A 9,926-nucleotide genomic window follows, 5' to 3' on the forward strand; every position below is an offset into this window, starting at 1 on the left:
AGATGTCTCTACGGGGACGTTTTGTCAGATTTAGTTCACTTCTGGAGACAAATATGCCCCAAAAATACAGCTAGTCAGTAAACCCACACTTAAACACACACACACACACACACACACACACAGTCCACTTACCTGTAGACAAACACAGCCTAACTAGACTAAAAACAGTTGAACATTAATCTGAGACGTGTCCTGAAATCAGATCACATTACAGTTGTTTTTACCTTATTTATTATTGCATTTATTCATATTCTGTCAGCAGACGCTGTAAATTCTATCAAGTTAGCAGTACTCAAAACATACTGAGGTCATCTGCTACATCCTATTTTTGAGTTAATAAACTCTGATAGTACAGTTAGTACGCTTCACAAGAAAATACTATTTCAGTCTTTCTACTTCAAAATTTCAGACTTAATTCAACATGTTACTTGCCATTTCTTCGTAATTATTTGTGAAATTTACAAGCAATTTCTGAGTTTTTTCAATTTCTAAAGTTTTTTTTTTCCAGTTTACACAACAGGGTTATTATCGTTAACTAAAACTAACACTATTAAAAACACTTTTGTTAATTCAAATAAAGCTGAAATAAAATAAAATACAAGTATTAGATTAAAAAACACTTAAAATAAACAAACATTATAAATGTTGCCTCGCAACTACCTGAAATAAGTTTAAGTAGAAACACTAAAATTACTAATTGGAAACTACAACCAAAATTGAAATAAATATAAATCAAACTTAAATAATATAACAACAAAAAAATATATATATATAATATAAATAATAAAAAACAAACAAAAATGACAAAAGCACATAACAAAACAACAGAAAAATAATCTATTTAAATGAAAACTGAAATAATTCAAAATAATGATAAAAACTATAAAGCATATAAATGCATGCTAACTGCACTTAACATGAAATAGAGTAAGCTAACTCAATTAACTCGACTGAATATCTTCTCAGCTCACTGTACACTGTATCCCACAATGCACTGCGAATTAACAACAAAAAAATATATATATATAATATAAATAATAAAAAACAAACAAAAATGACAAAAGCACATAACAAAACAACAGAAAAATAATCTATTTAAATGAAAACTGAAATAATTCAAAATAATGATAAAAACTATAAAGCATATAAATGCATGCTAACTGCACTTAACATGAAATAGAGTAAGCTAACTCAATTAACTCGACTGAATATCTTCTCAGCTCACTGTACACTGTATCCCACAATGCACTGCGGTCCGCATGAGCGTCTGTGTGATGAATGAAGCGGCAATAACATGCGCCGTGACAAACGTTACAACATTTTTAAACTAACCTGGATTAAAAATGCAAATGAACTGTCAGAGATGATAAATGGACGGCGGTCGCTGAATTAAAGACGCAGTGCAATGAAGTCGTGTGTCTTACTGCTGCGTGCTAGCTGTCTGAAGGGTGCAGTATGCAGTGCACTATCTAGTACTCACAGGTTGTCGGAATGGCTGTGTAGGGGCAGTGGGCGGAGTTTCCATGCTTCTCTGCCGCGACGTGGCAAAGCTCTTCCTGCGAGCACGAGCGTGCTCTGAAACACAACACACACAGAGAGAGAGAGAGAGAGATAATTATTCACTTAGAGTCCACAGAAACACACACACACTGGGCTGTGTCTCTCTGGGCTGTTGTCAGTGTTTTGTCTTGTTTTGTGGTGATTCATCCCTCAGGGCAGCAAACCTTTACAGAACTTCCATTCCTGCTGCTATAAATACACACACGCTGCAGCCTCCATCTCTCTCTCTTCAGTCCCACATATTCATCATGCAGCTCTCAGCATAATCACAGCAGAAATAAAGCCAGAGGGTTCACGGAAACACAAGCTCTCCATCTACTGTCGGTCTCCGCCGAGGACGACGTCTAAGATACCTAGACATGATCTCGAAGCGCTGACATTTGCGTTCGACTCGCCGGTGGTTTCTCAGATTCACTGAAAGCACTTGACCTGCCACTTCCAGGTCTGACACTCAGATCTGGAAACATTTCAGTGTCAATCACCGCTGTAAATAACCGGATAACTGTGCCCAGTTGCATAAAGCACCTCAAGTTTTTCCTTTAAGTATGAGACTTAAGGCGTGATTTCCCCTTACCTAAGGGATTGATTTAAGCATGTTGTCACAGAAAAACAATATAACATGGATAAGGCAAACAAAAAAGAAAACCAAATATGAAAAAGAAGGACCAAAACTCAAATTGATCATTCACTCAAAACTCACCCTCGTGTCAGTTCAAAACCATAAGACTACTCATCTTTGGACAACAAATAAAGATCTCTCATCATTGCTGTCCATGTAGAGGTTTTCAGGGACTAGTGTTATATAGTGTTAAATATATATATTTAAACTTCAGATCGTCTATGCATGACGTTTTACAAAATTGATGTGAACATTAAAGCGCTAAACTCTCATGTAGCGTGTGTTTCATTCATACTCGAAGCCGGAGGGCGCTCTCGCGCTGAAAGTCCAAACCAGATTCATCGAATAAAAAGCAGAAACGTAAACACAATAAACTCACAATTGCAACAATATACGGTTAATGTGTGTTTTACAACTCATCTCCAGGTAATATGTAGGAAAACACAGGAATAAAATATTATGGAATATAAATTTGCTCTTGAGTGACGCACTCACGTTTGAGCTAATTATGTGGTGTATGTAATTTGATCAATGTTTATATGTGAATAAATGTGTAAATTTAAATATATTTAACATATAAAATGGCCGATCATGACTTGTAGAAGACTTGTGTGTAACGCTTAAGGTGACTTTTTCCAACCCTTATGTTATATCCGTAGGAAAATGACAGTTAAGGGGCTTTATGCAACACTTAATGGGTTTTAAAGGTCCCATATTGTACACCTTTCTGGAGTTTTATTTTAGGTTTTGATGTCCTTGTGTGAGTAGATATACGTTTTGGTGTATTTAAGTGCTGCTGAAGTGGAGAAACAAACTTGTAAAGATATGGATTGGAATTGAAATCTACAGATGCAAATAGATAAAGTGCAATAAAACAAACACTTGGCTCAACCACTAGAGCAGCTCTCTGTCAATCTTTATGTTGCAATAATAACGAGTCCAATAAAGAAAGAAGTTATTTAACAGTATTCACTGTTGTAACTGTTAACTGTCTGTCATCACATGCACACACTGCAGTATTTGTATTTTTAGTGTGTGGTGTTCATGAGCATATCTAAAGTACTTTTATAAGAACTGACACCTTCTACTCTCAGGCTGTTTTGCTTCTTATTATCCATTTCATGGGTTTTAAATATTTATTTTCACATTTAAATTCAGCTCGGAGATGACTAATAACTCCTCTCTGCATAACATTTTAAAGCTCCGCTGTGTTTTACATTCGTTTCTGTGTCCAAGAGCTTTGTAAAATTACTTCTACTCCTTAAATATATGCGATAAAGACTCCAGACGTGTTTTTTTTCCTCAGTCAGATGCCCAACACAAGCAAATATCCCTCAGATCGTCATCCATTTAACAGCAAACCACAAAGTGTTTTTTCTTGTAAGCGATCAGACCCTCACACCACTTCACCTGACCGTAACACGCAAATGTTCTCAGCGCCGCTCGATTAAGGGCTATAAATGGCTCTCTGTGTGTCATTTCTCAGTCAGATCTGAACTCTGGAAGCTGAAGTGTTTAGGAAACCTGTTAGGAAACAGTCATCATCACTAATACTAGTCATAAGATATGAAACACAAACAATGTTAACCATTTGTACATTCAATAACACGCATATTTTAGATTCACAATTCATTTAAAAGCCTCTGGTGTGTAAAAATAGTAAATATCATCATGTCCTCCTGTTTTTTTTACCCTAATAAAAGTTATAGGAGCATTAAATAGTTAATAAAGAAATTTCATTCTAATGCTCATTATATTAGCGTTAGCTGCGCTTATGCTAACGATTAACTACTCTAATAACAGCGATGTTCATTTCAATCCGACATTCAAATTAAAATATTGAATAATATTCATAACAGAAGCGGTGTTTCCCACAGACTTGCACTCTATTTGCAAACTCATTCTCTGCCAGCAGGAGGCGCTTAGAGCGGGAGATATAGTGGTTTCCCCGGTAACGGCTGTAATCAAATAAGCGCTGCACTCACAAACGCTGCTCAGGCATTACAGGCAAGATGAAATTTTCTGAAGACAGTCGGTTTCCTTCAGAAATACAGTGATATAAAAACACCCGCACCAGATTTCGACTTTGACACGTGCAGTGCTCATGTTTATTCAACGAAGTCAAAGCCTTTTGGAAAATCTATTTGTGGCGGTCAGTTTTGATTAGGGATGCTCCGATCCGCCTTTTTCGCCTCCGATACCGATTCCGATACCTAGGGTTCAGTATTGGCCGATACCGATACCGATTAATCGCTTGAATTTTTAAATTAACAAGTCTTAAAAACACATTCAAATGATAAGTCGTGACGACGCTGCAGTGGCCTGATCGGGCAAGTGACAAATCCGTCTACTGTCCCATCGGCCATCGGGCAGTCCTTATTGTCGAGCCCTGTATATGCTTCGAGAACGGACACTGCACTAGTGATACAAAACACACAGGTCTGTTAAGAGCAATACTTTTAATATAGACAAATTATTATTAGGCTGGGCTACTGTACGTTTTTTTATGACTGACGTATTCGCAAGTATTTTCCAAGCAAATTAAGTGCACGTTTTTATCATGTGTAAACTTACTGATTAACATGGCGGATAAAAGCAGCTCGTTTTTTACACCAACAAAGGCGTGCTACTTACAGAACTCAGGTGATTTTTCAGACTTGATGTGCTGTTGTGGTAGGCCAGTTTCAAATCGCATATCTGGCACACTGCCTTTGTCCTGTCCTCTCTCAATTTAAAGTGCTCCCACACAGCTGAGGTCTTCGCATTTTTGTCTTCTCTTCCAGATGAACTGAATCATGACGTTCACTCATGGGCGATTCATATTCAAGAGCGAATGAGAATCGTTTCGCGGGGGATGCCAGGTGTTCGAGAAAAAAATAAATACAAATATTTGAATCTCAAAATTGAATATCGAATGCTAACCCACCGAACGAATATTCGAATAATCTGGTCCAGCCCTAGTTTAGCGCTGTTTAAACGCTGCTTGATCTGTGCAGATTTCTCTCCTGATTCACACCAGAACACTTTTTCACTGGAGGAAGAGTTATTATGGATTATGAACTCTATGGTATTTTAGTTAAAAACGTCTTAATGCTGGATGTGTTTCAGCTTTTGTCTTCTCCAGATGTTAACTGATGGACTGGAGTGCTGTGGATTATTGTGATGTTTTAATCAGCTGTTTGGACTCTCATTCTGACGGCACCCATTCACTTGCAGTGAGACACTGATGCAATGCTACATTTCTCCAAATCTGATCAAGAAACGAACTCATCTACATGTTCTACACATGTTTGGGTCAACTATTCCTTTAAGGTGTCAGAAATGACACACCTGACCTTGAAGTAAATCATTGTAGTGCACAGATGCAGTCGGTATGTTTTTGGCCGCTGCTGAATCAGAACAACAGGCTGACAGCGGAGTGACGTCTGGATGCTTTACGGTCTTTAATAATCCGTTATGAGTTTATGACGCGTCTCTTCTTCTCTCCGGGTTCAGTTATGACAGGGTTTTACAGGATTATGAGATGTGTGTGAGCGGGAACAGTTTTGGGAATATCAGCCGTGTGCCGCTGTGCGATCTATAAACACGAGCGTTAATCATCAGCGTCTGATCTGATTCCAGCCTGCATCAATTACACAATCACACTAAAAATACAACACAAACATGAAATCACCGCAGATGTTTCATCGAGACTGGAGGAGAAACACGGAGATCGTTTGAAGCATCTCGTAAGACGATCACAGTCAGTAATCCAGGAATACGAGGCTTCCTCCAGCTTCTGAAGCTCACCGCAGACACACAGCTGCTTTATTCCATCACAAATTCTGTTTTAATTCCGTCTACTCCATTTGAATCGTTCTGGATTCCGTTTTAATGCTTTAATTACATTTTAATAATCAAAAAGCATGTCTAATTAATTTAATCCGTAATTGATTTCTCCAATAATACGGCCCTATGAGATGTTTTATTTTTTCTTTCAGAAATTCTAAGTTGTCCATTTTAATTTGCATCTGGATTTATGATTTAACACAAATTTATTATTTATTATTTGATTACCACAAAAACAGTGGTAATCAAATAAAGGCATAAGACATTAACAAATACAATTTATGTAGAGAAGTACAATCTACTGTATAAAAGTAATCAAATGAAAAAGTTTTTTTAGCCAAGTGCTACACGACAAATTTGTATTGTTAAAAATTAAATGTTGAAGAAAGTAATAATAATAACTATTATTATTACTTTTAGATTCTAACGTACAATAATAATATATTTCCATTATTTCTTAAACCTAACTTTTATTTTGGCGGGCTGCCGTAAAGACTGAGTTTCTGTGTGCATCTGATGATAGTTTTATTAAATTAAATTGTGAAATGCATGCAAACACGTAGACGTCATATTTCAATAACCATGATTTGATTAAATGTACTTTTGATTTATTCATCCAGAATTTACCAAATTCCGTGACATTCTGCATTATACAGTAAATTCCATTATTACGACTGCATTATGAGTCATAAAAATCATAACGAGCTTATATGAGCAACAACAACATGCTATAATGAGTCCCGATGAGATTAATTAGGACTGAAAATCTGAGCCTGTTTTTGTGAGATTCCCCTGTGGGTTTTTCATCTGCTTTCTGGTCCGGCAGGTGAAAACGGTGCATCTGATCACTTACTGATTACACGTATGATCTGAGGAATCATTCAACACGCTTTGCACACGCTCGACTTTTAGTACAAGAGGTTGAGTACTAGTGATGCTGGTTTTCTGACGTAAAACTTTCCTCTCACACTCGTTCTGTCCTTCTGTTTCTCGGAGTTTTGCTCTGAATTCGAGGTCTTTGTTTGGTCGTCATGGAAACTGCCTCCGTTTAAGCAAAAAAGACACACGGAGCTCAGCGCTCGCAGAACACACAAGCTTCATGCATACAACCGCAGAAAGACTTTAATTAGTCATAAAACCGCCCGAGCCGCTCGGATTGTAAATTACTTTCAATTCGCCCGGGTGCGATCGGGTCGCGCACGAAACACACACACAAACACACCCACGCACGCCGAACGCCATTCTGGATGCTAATGCAATGTCAGGCTGAAGTGTGTGTGTGTGTGTGTGTGTGTGTGTGTGTGTGTGTGGGTGGGTATCGCTGAGAGCATCGCTGATACACACATCACACACACACACGCTTGAGGAAGGGTCTCTGTGTGGGCGCGTTCGAGCAGCAGCATCTCACCGGAGAGAATACACAGAGAACATGAGCTTCCGTCCTTCATCATCATCATCATCATCATATACATGTGCTTCAGTTCACAAACAGCAGCCACAAGCCTCATTAACACTCATTACATATCTGTCATTATTTACTCACCCGCATGATCCACTGTTCCCAGGCAGGGTTATTACCGTTGACTAAAACAACTAAAACGGTAGTTTTAACTGACATAAAGCTGAAATAAAGTATTAATATTAAATATGTAATTGTTGCGAAATTAAAAATGTTGCATTGGCTACTAAGTGAAATAAGTTGAAGTACTAAATTTACTGGAAACAAACTAGAAAAAGGAACTATAACTATTATAATAAAATATAAATGTTAAATGAAAAACTAACATAAATTAGAAATACACTGTATAGGCAACTACATTTACCGGATTACCAAATGGCAATAAATAAACTAAAACAACTAAAACTAAAATAGAAATAGAAATTAAACATAATATTAAAAAATAATAGGAATGACAAAAGGCCACAGCAAAATTACAAAAAAAATGTATTAAAATGTACTGAAACTGAAAACACAACAAAAAAGCTGATTCAAAATATTGATATAAATTATAATAATAGTATATAAATAGTACGGCACTAAAATAAAACTGTTTCCATGAAACACAAATAAATAATTTTTGACAGACACTATAAAAGTATCAGAAAAATACTTGAAGCCAGTAAATATAATGCATTATTAAAGTATTCTTAATGCATTAATTATGCCCTGTAATGCAGCTTATATTGCACTGCATAACTTAGTGCTGGGCGGTATACCGGTTCATATCGAATACCGGTGTTTATTTTTGTTATGATATGAATTTTTTAAATACCGCAAGGTGTACGTCGCTTAAACAACGTTGGGAACACGACACTGTTTGAAAGGGGTCCCTTCTCACTGTTGCACTGTGGTGAGGGAACAGCTGTATGTGTTACTAAGCGTGAAAATTACGAAACTGAAGCTGTAGAACTAATAGAACGTGATGACACAGAAGAACTCATCCACAATATCCACATTGACCGCCACAAATATCCACCGCCCCCTGCCATCAGCTCCCGCGTCTCACACACACGAGCGCGACTTTAGCACTAGATTTAGCAACTTTCACACCCTTTTAGCGGGCTTTTAACTTTTATTATATTTATCATGATGCATATTAACTGTGATTATTTAAGAAATACAATGCATTAATGTACATTATGAATATAATCTATCTTTTGATATTTGATTCAGCGAGAGCGAATAATCACCTAAATTTCACACAAAGCATCTTCAGAAGACGTTGAATATATAGCGCACGAGTTGCATGGACTCTTATGCAGCTTTTTGTGGTTTTTTGGCACTAGATGAAGGAAGGACAGAATGTTTCTTTTCAGTGAGCGATCACTTTAAGCTGATGGCTGATCTGGAGTCAGTAAAGATCATATATGAATAATATATCAGTCATCTGTGTGGATCTCTCATCACATTCATCTCTGCAGACTCGACCGAAATATAAAACGATTAGCTGTGTTTCACATCTGGCTTTACTGTACGCTTGCCAGTCAATCACACTACTGTCTGTGTAACTCAGCTGTGAAATGATCGGATGCTGCTTTATACTTACATACACTCACTGATCAAATGCGGCTTTTAATTACGACCGTATGCAGGACTTCTTTTGCATTACATATTTTATATTTGTGAATTATAATATGTATTTTTGCACAAGAAGAATTCAGTTTAATGCATTATATGCTTTGAAGTAAATTTAATTCTATACATTTTGCATAATATTTTGTACTATAAGAATTCAATTTAATGCAGTAGGCCTATATACTCAGCAATAAAATGAAATTTTTTGCATTATATGTTTGCATATTATACATTTTTGCACTATAAGAATTCAGTTGAATGCATTATATGCTTTGAAGTAAATTTAATTCTATATATTTTTGCATATTTTGCACTATTAGAATTCAATTTAATGCATTATATACTCAGCAATAAAATGTAATTCTTTGCATTATATTTTTTTCCTATTATAAATGTTTGCATTATATTTTGCACTATAAGAATTCAATTTAATGCATTATATACTCTGCAATAAAATTTTATTCTCTGTATTATATTTTTGCAATATATATATTATATTTTTTCACAATATAATAATTAAATTCATTGCATGATGCAACTTGCAGTAAATTGAATTATTTGCATTATATTTTGCACTATAAGAATTCAATTAATGTACTACATACTTGATACTTGAACTCTCTGTATTATATTTTTGCATTATATTGTATTGTAACATATACATATATATTATTAAATTTATAGTAACTTATATTGTAATATGCAGTAAATTAAATTCTTTGCATTATATTTTTGCACAACACATGATATATTTCTGCATTACAATTATATAATTATTTGCATTATATTTTGCACTATAATACAACTGAATGCATGATATACTTTGCATTTAATTTTTTGCAT

Source organism: Sinocyclocheilus rhinocerous, unplaced genomic scaffold (genome assembly GCF_001515625.1).
Source record: "Sinocyclocheilus rhinocerous isolate Xijiao unplaced genomic scaffold, SAMN03320098_v1.1 scaffold618, whole genome shotgun sequence".
In the NCBI taxonomy this organism is placed as follows: Eukaryota; Metazoa; Chordata; class Actinopteri; order Cypriniformes; family Cyprinidae; genus Sinocyclocheilus; species Sinocyclocheilus rhinocerous.